This window comes from Halyomorpha halys, unplaced genomic scaffold, assembly GCF_000696795.3.
Source record: "Halyomorpha halys isolate HHAL.00 unplaced genomic scaffold, Hhal_1.1 Scaffold532.1, whole genome shotgun sequence".
Lineage (NCBI taxonomy): Eukaryota > Metazoa > Arthropoda > Insecta > Hemiptera > Pentatomidae > Halyomorpha > Halyomorpha halys.
Genome location: NW_027104827.1, coordinates 517,969 through 526,776, shown reverse-complemented (window position 1 = coordinate 526,776; position 8,808 = coordinate 517,969). Strand labels below are relative to the sequence as shown.

Sequence of the window (8,808 nt, the reverse complement as noted above, 5' to 3'; positions counted from 1 at the left end):
AGCTTATTATCAGAAAAGGTATATGAATGTGATGTAGAAGTTAGCCTCATTGGAGAACTGTCACTGAAATATATATGATTGAACGACACATGTTCAACATTACCTTAAGATTATGTTGTTAATATATAATGTGATTATGTTTTCTATTTTATAATGAGATATTTAAGGCTGCCTCTATTGGTATAAGCGGCACTGGTTTTAGTTTTGAATTTAATTAACGACTTACTAAAAAGGCATTCAAAATGTTTTGCTATTATTAGAGCCATTAAGTCTATGCATATTGTGCGAACATTTTTTATTCCGTTCATTTTAGTTTGAGGTGGCTTGTAAACAACTGGTTTTCCAACAGGTTACTCGTCCATTGTACTAGACAGTGGTCCAAACATACTACTCACGCGAATGTTACGAATTCTATTTATTATTGAAGTATTGGTCCTGGTAGGATTCTAAGTAATGTTCGATAATACTTGAATTTTTCTGCAGAGATGTTGTGATGTAGATCCATTGGTAATATTTCCTGAATCAATGTTCATATCTAATCAACCAAAAACATGATAATTATATGTTTTTATTTGATTAGATTTTATTAAAACAGACCTTAAAGATTCATCATCTATTCAACAGTCTGACGATGTTTTATAGAAACGCTGGAGAATTAACTCTCACCTTCCTCTTTAGGAGAATAGACTAATCAGTCTGTTCGGACAGTCCACTTGGTCAGGCTTGGTGATTACATATAACACAGTATCTTTATTCACAAAAGATAACACTTTACAAAACCTTCGAAAGGATACATAAGGGTTTACGTATTAAATAATGCAACTTATCAAACAACGATTTGAACACAATAAATTATAGAGCCATAGTTTTTTTTTTCTACTTTACCTTACAATCAGTGACTAACAATTGGAAATCTCGACCAATTTTATTGATAAGTAATGAAAAATGTGAGGAATTACCAACCTTACATTTTTATAACAGTTGATCTGAACTGAAGAACTGAAAACATAATACTAAAAATTTAAAAAAAAACATTAAAATATCTTCATTTATTTGCTGCAACAAACCATAATTTACCAAGAAAATACTGACACTTAAACCTTTTCGTTCACGATTGGATAAAATGGGATGCATATAGTTAGCAATATCAGGCTGATGGAACAAAAGGTAGGGTTTGTACCTTGGCTAAGATTTGTCCCTGAGATTTAGAGCCCTTACCGTCCCTTGTTAAGAACACCTACCCCCTCCCCTTCGCATACATTATTCAACGATGACAAATCACGGTACAGCGATTTGCCGAGTCCCTTCCTCCTCTGATCTCTCTGAGCTTTTAGGATCATCTTCCTTATAGTAGAGTAGGAGACGTCTAAAACCTGCCATCTTAATCTCCAAGAGGGATAACGTTATGATTTCTATGCCCGTACTTCATGAATTTAAAATAATTGTTCTCCAAATTATTGTATTCCTAATATTTTGTTCCAGGCCCAGCCCACATCTTCAGAGTAAGTTCTTTGTATATATAAATATAGTATATACAATAATATATTAATAATATTACTTCTGGATACACCTTTATATAATTCATTTCTGTTTACTACTTAACGTAACTATACTATACTTTTGTAAAAAAATAAACTAGAAATAAAAGGTTACCTTACTTTATTGCCACAGCACCCATTTTGGGATAAAAAAAATTTACGCCACCCTCATTGGGCTAAAACATTTCGTTGCACCCTTGTCCAACTTAAAATAAATTTGGATGAAATTTTCTTTGGACTAGTTTAATATGTAGGAAAAGAAGGGAACAGTGCAATGCAAATGTTAGAATGCATTGTATATTTGCTATTTTAATTTTAATTATTTTAATTTTTTTTTTCGTAGTATTTAAAATGATGATTTATTCCTTTAAATATTTTCTTTCGATTATGGTTGATCAAAAGTTTGTTTTATCTACCTTAGCAATCAAAAAATTTAATAAGTTGCATGGTAAAAAAAAAAGAAACATGAAGATTATTAATAAAACTGTTTATAGAAAAACAATTATTGGGACAGGACTTTGCAAGGATGTAATAGTTCTTGAGCAATGTTTATACGCGGTGGTTGTTTGTCCAGAGTTTAGCTCAACCGCCAAGTTATCTTCCCTAAGCCGTTAAAAATCATAAACCCACCAATAAGAAACCAGGTGTATCCAGGAGGATCTCAATACCTTAGACCTTAGACTTAATCCACGATAAATATAACGGAATAAATAATTATCTACCAGCCTTTACCAGAGATCCAGTGACGTAGGTCATTCATCCGCTGGCCAAACTCTAATCCTTCAAATACAACCACCAAAATCACACAAAACTACTCCGTCAACATTAATGTGTATCGGCTGTTTTTTTTCCGATTCTTCTAAAACAGAAAATAGACATGATAAAATGCATTATGTAAGGAAAATATAATTCAAAGTAACTAGTACCTTTTTCTACCGTGGGTATATGAAGGTCTAAATGAAGTACTTACCTGTGGATATATATGGTAGTTTCCTGGAAAATCTAACTTTAATATTTGAAGAGGCCTCCGTGAGATGATTGATACAGGTAAATAAACAAAAATAACTGAGTAAAATTTAAAGAAGAAATAATAATAGGAATAAGAAAAGATTAGTTGAGGTGGGATGGAGGAGGAAGAAAGAGAGAAGAGAAGAAAGGACTTAAAGAAGGGTAATGTTGAAAAGGTTGATGGGGCCTTCCTACTCTGCCACCTCACAGGAAGTGGGGATGGGGTGAGTGCAAGGAATAAAAGAATAAAGGAAGTGGGGAAGTTGTCAAAAACTTAATGTGTCTTTGTGTGATGTGCTGTATTTTTTCCAGTTGTAGTTAGTGGTGAATGTGCGTCCTGTTACATTTCTCTAGAGATGGGCCTCTACAGATCTTATATAACATGCTGAGTATTGTTGAAGTGACTTAAAGGTATAAGTATAAGGGGGTATTAGGTATAAGAAGTGTAGCAGTGGTGCACCGTGTAGTAATGATGAGTATTGCTTTGTATAAGCGTAGTTTGAGTGTGAGCGATAATCCTAGAGGGTAAATAAGGTATTTGAGTTGATAATGTGGTTGACCTTACAATCTGTATGCTGAATTGTATGTTTGCTGTCAATGAGAGGTGAGGCTCTAGTTCCATGCTAAGGTATATAAAATGTCTCTTGGTCTGTATTGTCTTTTCTTTTTGGGGTTTTCTAGTATGAGAAAGTTATGGCATCCGATTTTTATTTGTTGAGGAGTGTGTTTATATCTCGTCATTTGGGTACTATGGCCTTTTATGATTGTATGAGTACTGGGACCATGGCTTTTTCTGCATTCATGCTAGCTAATATAGCTGGCTATTTCATCAACATATTTAAATTCATCATGACTGCATGGGCAGTTTCGATGCTAAACAAGATTGGTGCAAGGACCGAGCCCGGGGGACGCCGCAATTGAGTGGCTTTAAGATGGAGTCCGTACTGATTTATGACCAGCTGGTCGGGAAATTGGTGAAGTGTACGAGCTGAAAGTGTATATAACGCTTATAAAAGCTTTTCCTCTAAAACCAATCAGCTCTATAATATAAGCACTACTAGCGTCCTCTGTGGCCAATTGTAAAAACTTATCTCAGCGACCTCTGTGGCAAGTAAAGGCAGGAGTTAGGCATTTTTTTTCTCGATTAAAATTATTTTTGTTTTTTTTTATTGAATATAACTTCATCATGTGTGAGGAAATACCAAAGGAGCAGTTCCCAGCCTTCGGAGGAGAAGAGAGGAGAATACTGGAAGCAAATAGCCACCTGAGTAAGTTCACCTCTAATTTTCTTTTACTACCTTAACCTTCATCTTCATTATTACCACATAACAGCATTAATAGCAAGATTTTAAAAAGTCTCCAAATGAAAATTGTTTAACTTAATCTAATCAGAAATTTTTTCTTTGATAGTCTCCCTACCATCATGCAAATTATTCTTTATATTATAGACTTTTTCTTTCAGTTCAGCTCAATTCTGAATTACAATAAATTCCCTTCACTACAGTCCAAGTTAACGCTTGACTATTTATAAAATTTATTGACTATCCATTATGTATACGAAAATTTGTATTACTTTGTTTTCCATTAAATTTCAATTTTATATTTTTAAAACGCATGTAGAATAAAGCATTATTCCAGGTGTTTGCCAATTGTCGTTTTTTTTTCTTTAACAGTATGATAAAAAACTTCATTCTAATATTACTGGTTCGAAAGATTGTTGAGTTCAAAAATAATCATCCGATAACCAATCACGCAAATATCGGGCTGAGAATGTGGATTAAAAACACATTAATCAGAGAACCGCTGCAGTGGATATCTGTAATTAATGTATCACTTAATTGAAATATAGATCTGGCACTGCTCCCTCTCTCCGTTTGAGCTTTGTAATTACTTTTAGGCTTATAAGTAATTAGCATCAGTTATAAATCAATGGGTGGCCTCCAAGTCAATACGAGACTTGCTAATGATGGCTCCAATATCAATCGTTTCTTCAATAGACTCGGGTTGCTCAGTTTTAGCATTGAGCATATATATAAATGGATTTACAAATTATATTTCATTCCTCTTCTACTAAATTTCCATGAGAAAAGTCAAAAGGTTAGCGATTAAGGAATTATATGTTCCCATTTACTTATTCATGAGTTGCCAAATATACTAGGCCCATCTCCTAAGCATGTTTCATTGTTCATTGTTATAATTTTTAGCATAATAATCATATATTAAATACTATATTTGCCTTGATATATATTTAATATAATGTGAAAAAGCATGGTGAATATTTGGACATTTAATGATCTTAATTCATTAATAATTTACAATTAGAAGGTGTAATTCCTTTTAATAAATTATAGGTGCTAAAAAGATATTTAATCACTAAACCCTTTTAAGTGTGGTTAAATTAATTTTTTTTAAATTTTATAATTTTTTTTAACTCTTAATTGAACAGAGGTTACAGCTTAAAGGAAGTACAGGCCAACTTGATTAATTAGATGACTGTGAGATTTTATATAGTTCTATCTGTATTGTTGAAAGTTATTAAAAACCTGTAAAAATGTGTGACAAATATTCAATATATATATATTCAATATATATATTTGCCAACTACCATGTTTTATTGAGCACACAGAGGATGACATGTGGAATAAAAGAATTGCCTAAATAAAAGTACTCTTACATCTTAAGATATAAGTCGAAATAATTAAATACTAAATGGTAATTTAGAAGTCAGTGCTAGAGATTTTTATATTGAAGAGCAGGATTTCTAAAATATCAAGATAAAAATCAATAATGAATATGTATATATTCTAGTATTATATAACATACTAAATTAATGAAATTAGTTTTATATTTGTGTAGTATTATTTTTTAATATGCTAAGTTTTAATAATGGATTAAGTAATACTTATTTTATTACAGACTAAAGTTATTATACTAAAGACACTTTTGTATTTTGAATTAACGTGTTTCAATTGTAATATCTGTTTTGTTTTTGTATTTTAAATTATAATTTTTCTTAAGTATTGTATCTTACATGTTCACAGATTCATTATCACTCATCAAACCAAAAAGTCGTGAACCGAAAGTCTGATTGGGGGCCTCCATAATTCAAGCACTGTTAGCGCCTCATATGTCCGACAGTAAAAACTTACCTCCTATAGCACCATTTGTAGGGAGAAGAAGACACTAGAGTCATGATAGAGCCAACTTTTTTAGGAGCAATAGTCATTCTTTCTTCATTCTAATTCAGTGAAAAATGAGTGAGTAGCACTTTCTGAAGTGCTCTCTCCCTAGCAACAGAGGAGAGAGGAAATAGAGGGATGCGGAGAAAAAAAAGAAAGATTGGAGTAAGTCGACTTCTTTCCATATAATTCACATCCATATACCCCTCATCTAATTAATAGAACTCAAAATTAATTAACACACCCTACCCATAAATGTTCTCTTGCGGCCACTCGCACACCATCTGTAAATTATCCTATAGATTTTTTCTGTTAATTATGTTTTATTTTTCATTACAATTCATTTTCATTACAGTCCACTTACAAAACCCAACCAGCCAGTCAAAATTGAGGTAACTTCTGGCCTTAAATCGGCGGCACACGCATGGACAAACTAATGCTGTGGCTTCCTCTTCTAAGTACCTTTCAATAATGAATCTGAGAACCTATTCTCGAACTCGCATCACATTTCCTTTCCCAGAACCTCTCCTTGAGGAGTTTTAGGACAAGCAGTTAGCAGGATCGTATCTCATATATACTGTGCATGTATTGCCGTTAGTATTTTTGACACCCGAAGTAGCAACCAAATCTGTTTTCAATTTAAATAATTCGGAAGACTTGGTGAATTTGTGTATTATTGTTTGTAGTAACTATGATAATACTGATGATATTGAATTTTCGGATGATTCTGACACCGGCAGTGTTGATAATACTGAAATAAACGCCAAAGATGAGTCTGATGAGGATGATATTCAAGTTTCTAAAAAGAAAATATAAAATATTTTATTTTTATTTTGTTTATTCAATTTTGTTTATTCATTGGTTGTTTATCTTGTTCTTTGTTCTTAGCCCTGATGAAGGCTAGAAATTATGGCCGAAGCATTAGCACGATTAAGTAAGTTATTTCAACTTATTTGTATTATATTCTATCATTTTATATTATATCTTCTTAAACATCCACGGTTAACCATCTCTCATCATTAATAATAATTATCTCCAATAACAATAATATAAAACGTTTTAGCTACATTTTTTGAACAACATTTGGTCTGATTTGTTTAAACACTCTGTTAATACAATTGTAAAGGCTAAATAGATATTAAACCACATTTTTCATAATTAGTATCTGAGAAGCATATGCGTGTGCTCATGTAACTCTAGATAGTGAGTGTGCCCCCGGGTTAAGTTGAAGGCACACTTCATATAGAATGATATATGTATGTCTAAAGAGTTTTTGTTGATAGCTTTCGAACTTTAATCACTAAACATTTCCGTGTCCCAGAAATGGCTACAAAAAATATATATGTATATATAAATGAAGGTTTACATATATTACACATATTGCTGTAAACTGCCAGGAAAATGAGTTATTAAGAAAAAAGAACTGACAAAGCTAAATTTGTGTGTTTTTACAAATTATAAGTATACCTAATCTCAAGTATAAATACATATGACATACCTGAAAATCATCTTTGCTCGACCTTGTAAGCCAGCCCCTTTTTTATCACTCTACTAGGATATAGTGTGTGGGTAAGATGCAAAATCTCAATATAGCATGCATTTCCTAAAATAACCAAATACATAGCAATTATATTTATTTTTTCTGGAATTAATTTAATTGTAAAACGTAGAATCTGCTCACAAATAATTCAAAGCTATTTTTAATTATGGTGTCTAAAAGTCTCCCTAAATTTTCAGAAAGAGCATCGACGCTTAGGAACAAGAAGTTAAATGTTTTCTCTCAAATAAAGTTGGCCAACTTGATTTTCTTTTTTATTGTTAAAGGTACATTTATTTTTATACAATACTACCAAAATGATCTTCATGCTTGAATCTATTCTGAAAAAATTGTTTATAATTTTTGACAATTAATAATTAAAATATGAATGGAATATGGTCCGAGTGCGGTAAAAAAACAAACTCAAATAGAAGACAATTATACTATTTTATTGAGCCACCACTTTTATAGTGCCATAAAAATTATAGCATTTTTTGACCGCACCCGGACCATATTCCATTCATCTATACACACGGTCAATCAATAATCTTCCAATAATTAAAATAATAACCAGATGTTGAAAATTTTCCAAGTGTCATTTTTCCTATAATGGTATATTGAAGACAATATGAAAAATTGTCATTGACTAAATTAAAGTTACGTAAGGAATATAAATTTGCCTACTGGAATTATTACAAAAGCATGACTTTATAACTTTAACATTGTATACTATAATTAACATATCTTGCCATGGCTGTAGGTAAAATATCGGTACCACTATCAACACAGATAATCTTTTTTATCATTATAAAACTATAGTTTATGTTTAATTTTACACCATTATATTTAATTTTATTTACATATTTTACCATGGAATTTTAATTTTATACTGTTACTACCTTAATATAATTTTATTTTATCTATTCACTTCTATTAATTAAGGTTTATATTATTTTTTTATTTTTTTTTTTCATAGAATTTATCTTTTATTTCACCATTGCAATGCTACAATATTTTCTACCTTTTTAAATGATGGATTCAAGTTTTATTAAAACGGATATTTATACACGATCCAATATTTGTACATCTCCCGCTTTCTCCACAACTGTAATATTTAATGTATTTTTGTACGTTTTTTATATTTCCACTCATCACAACAGGTATTTTTAATTTAGTCTGTTTTATTAATCCCCTTTATATTACTATTTTTATATTGCCAGATATTTTTCTAGTCAGTTTATATTACCGTTTAGATTACTATTCTTTTGTTATTGCTTTTTAACCTAACTCATATTGTTGCGGCCAACATATGATCGGTAATCGACTATGTGACAGATGATATAAAAAACAAAACAAATCCGCTCTCTGTTGTTTTTTTATAATAAAAACAGACAGATGACTTCTTAGCGCCTCTACGTTTGCACACACATCATCTCCTTTATCTCCTCACTGCGCACTCGTAGTTACCAGCATTCTGGCCATCTTCGCGAGCTAAATCATCTTAGCCACGGCGGGCGGACTTCTTCAACTCATCCTCCAAGAGGAC

The 8,808-nt window shown here is 31.6% G+C and overlaps 1 long non-coding RNA gene across 1 annotated transcript; it reads left to right on the top strand.

Moving 5' to 3' along the window:
- Positions 1 to 3,566: 3,566 nt before the first annotated feature.
- LOC106683971 (uncharacterized) lies at positions 3,567 to 7,520 on the top strand. The gene is made up of 3 exons (XR_001343628.2): positions 3,567 to 3,814; positions 5,588 to 5,890; positions 7,463 to 7,520. It is a non-coding gene; the product is annotated as an uncharacterized lncRNA (long non-coding RNA).
- Positions 7,521 to 8,808: the final 1,288 nt, after the last annotated feature.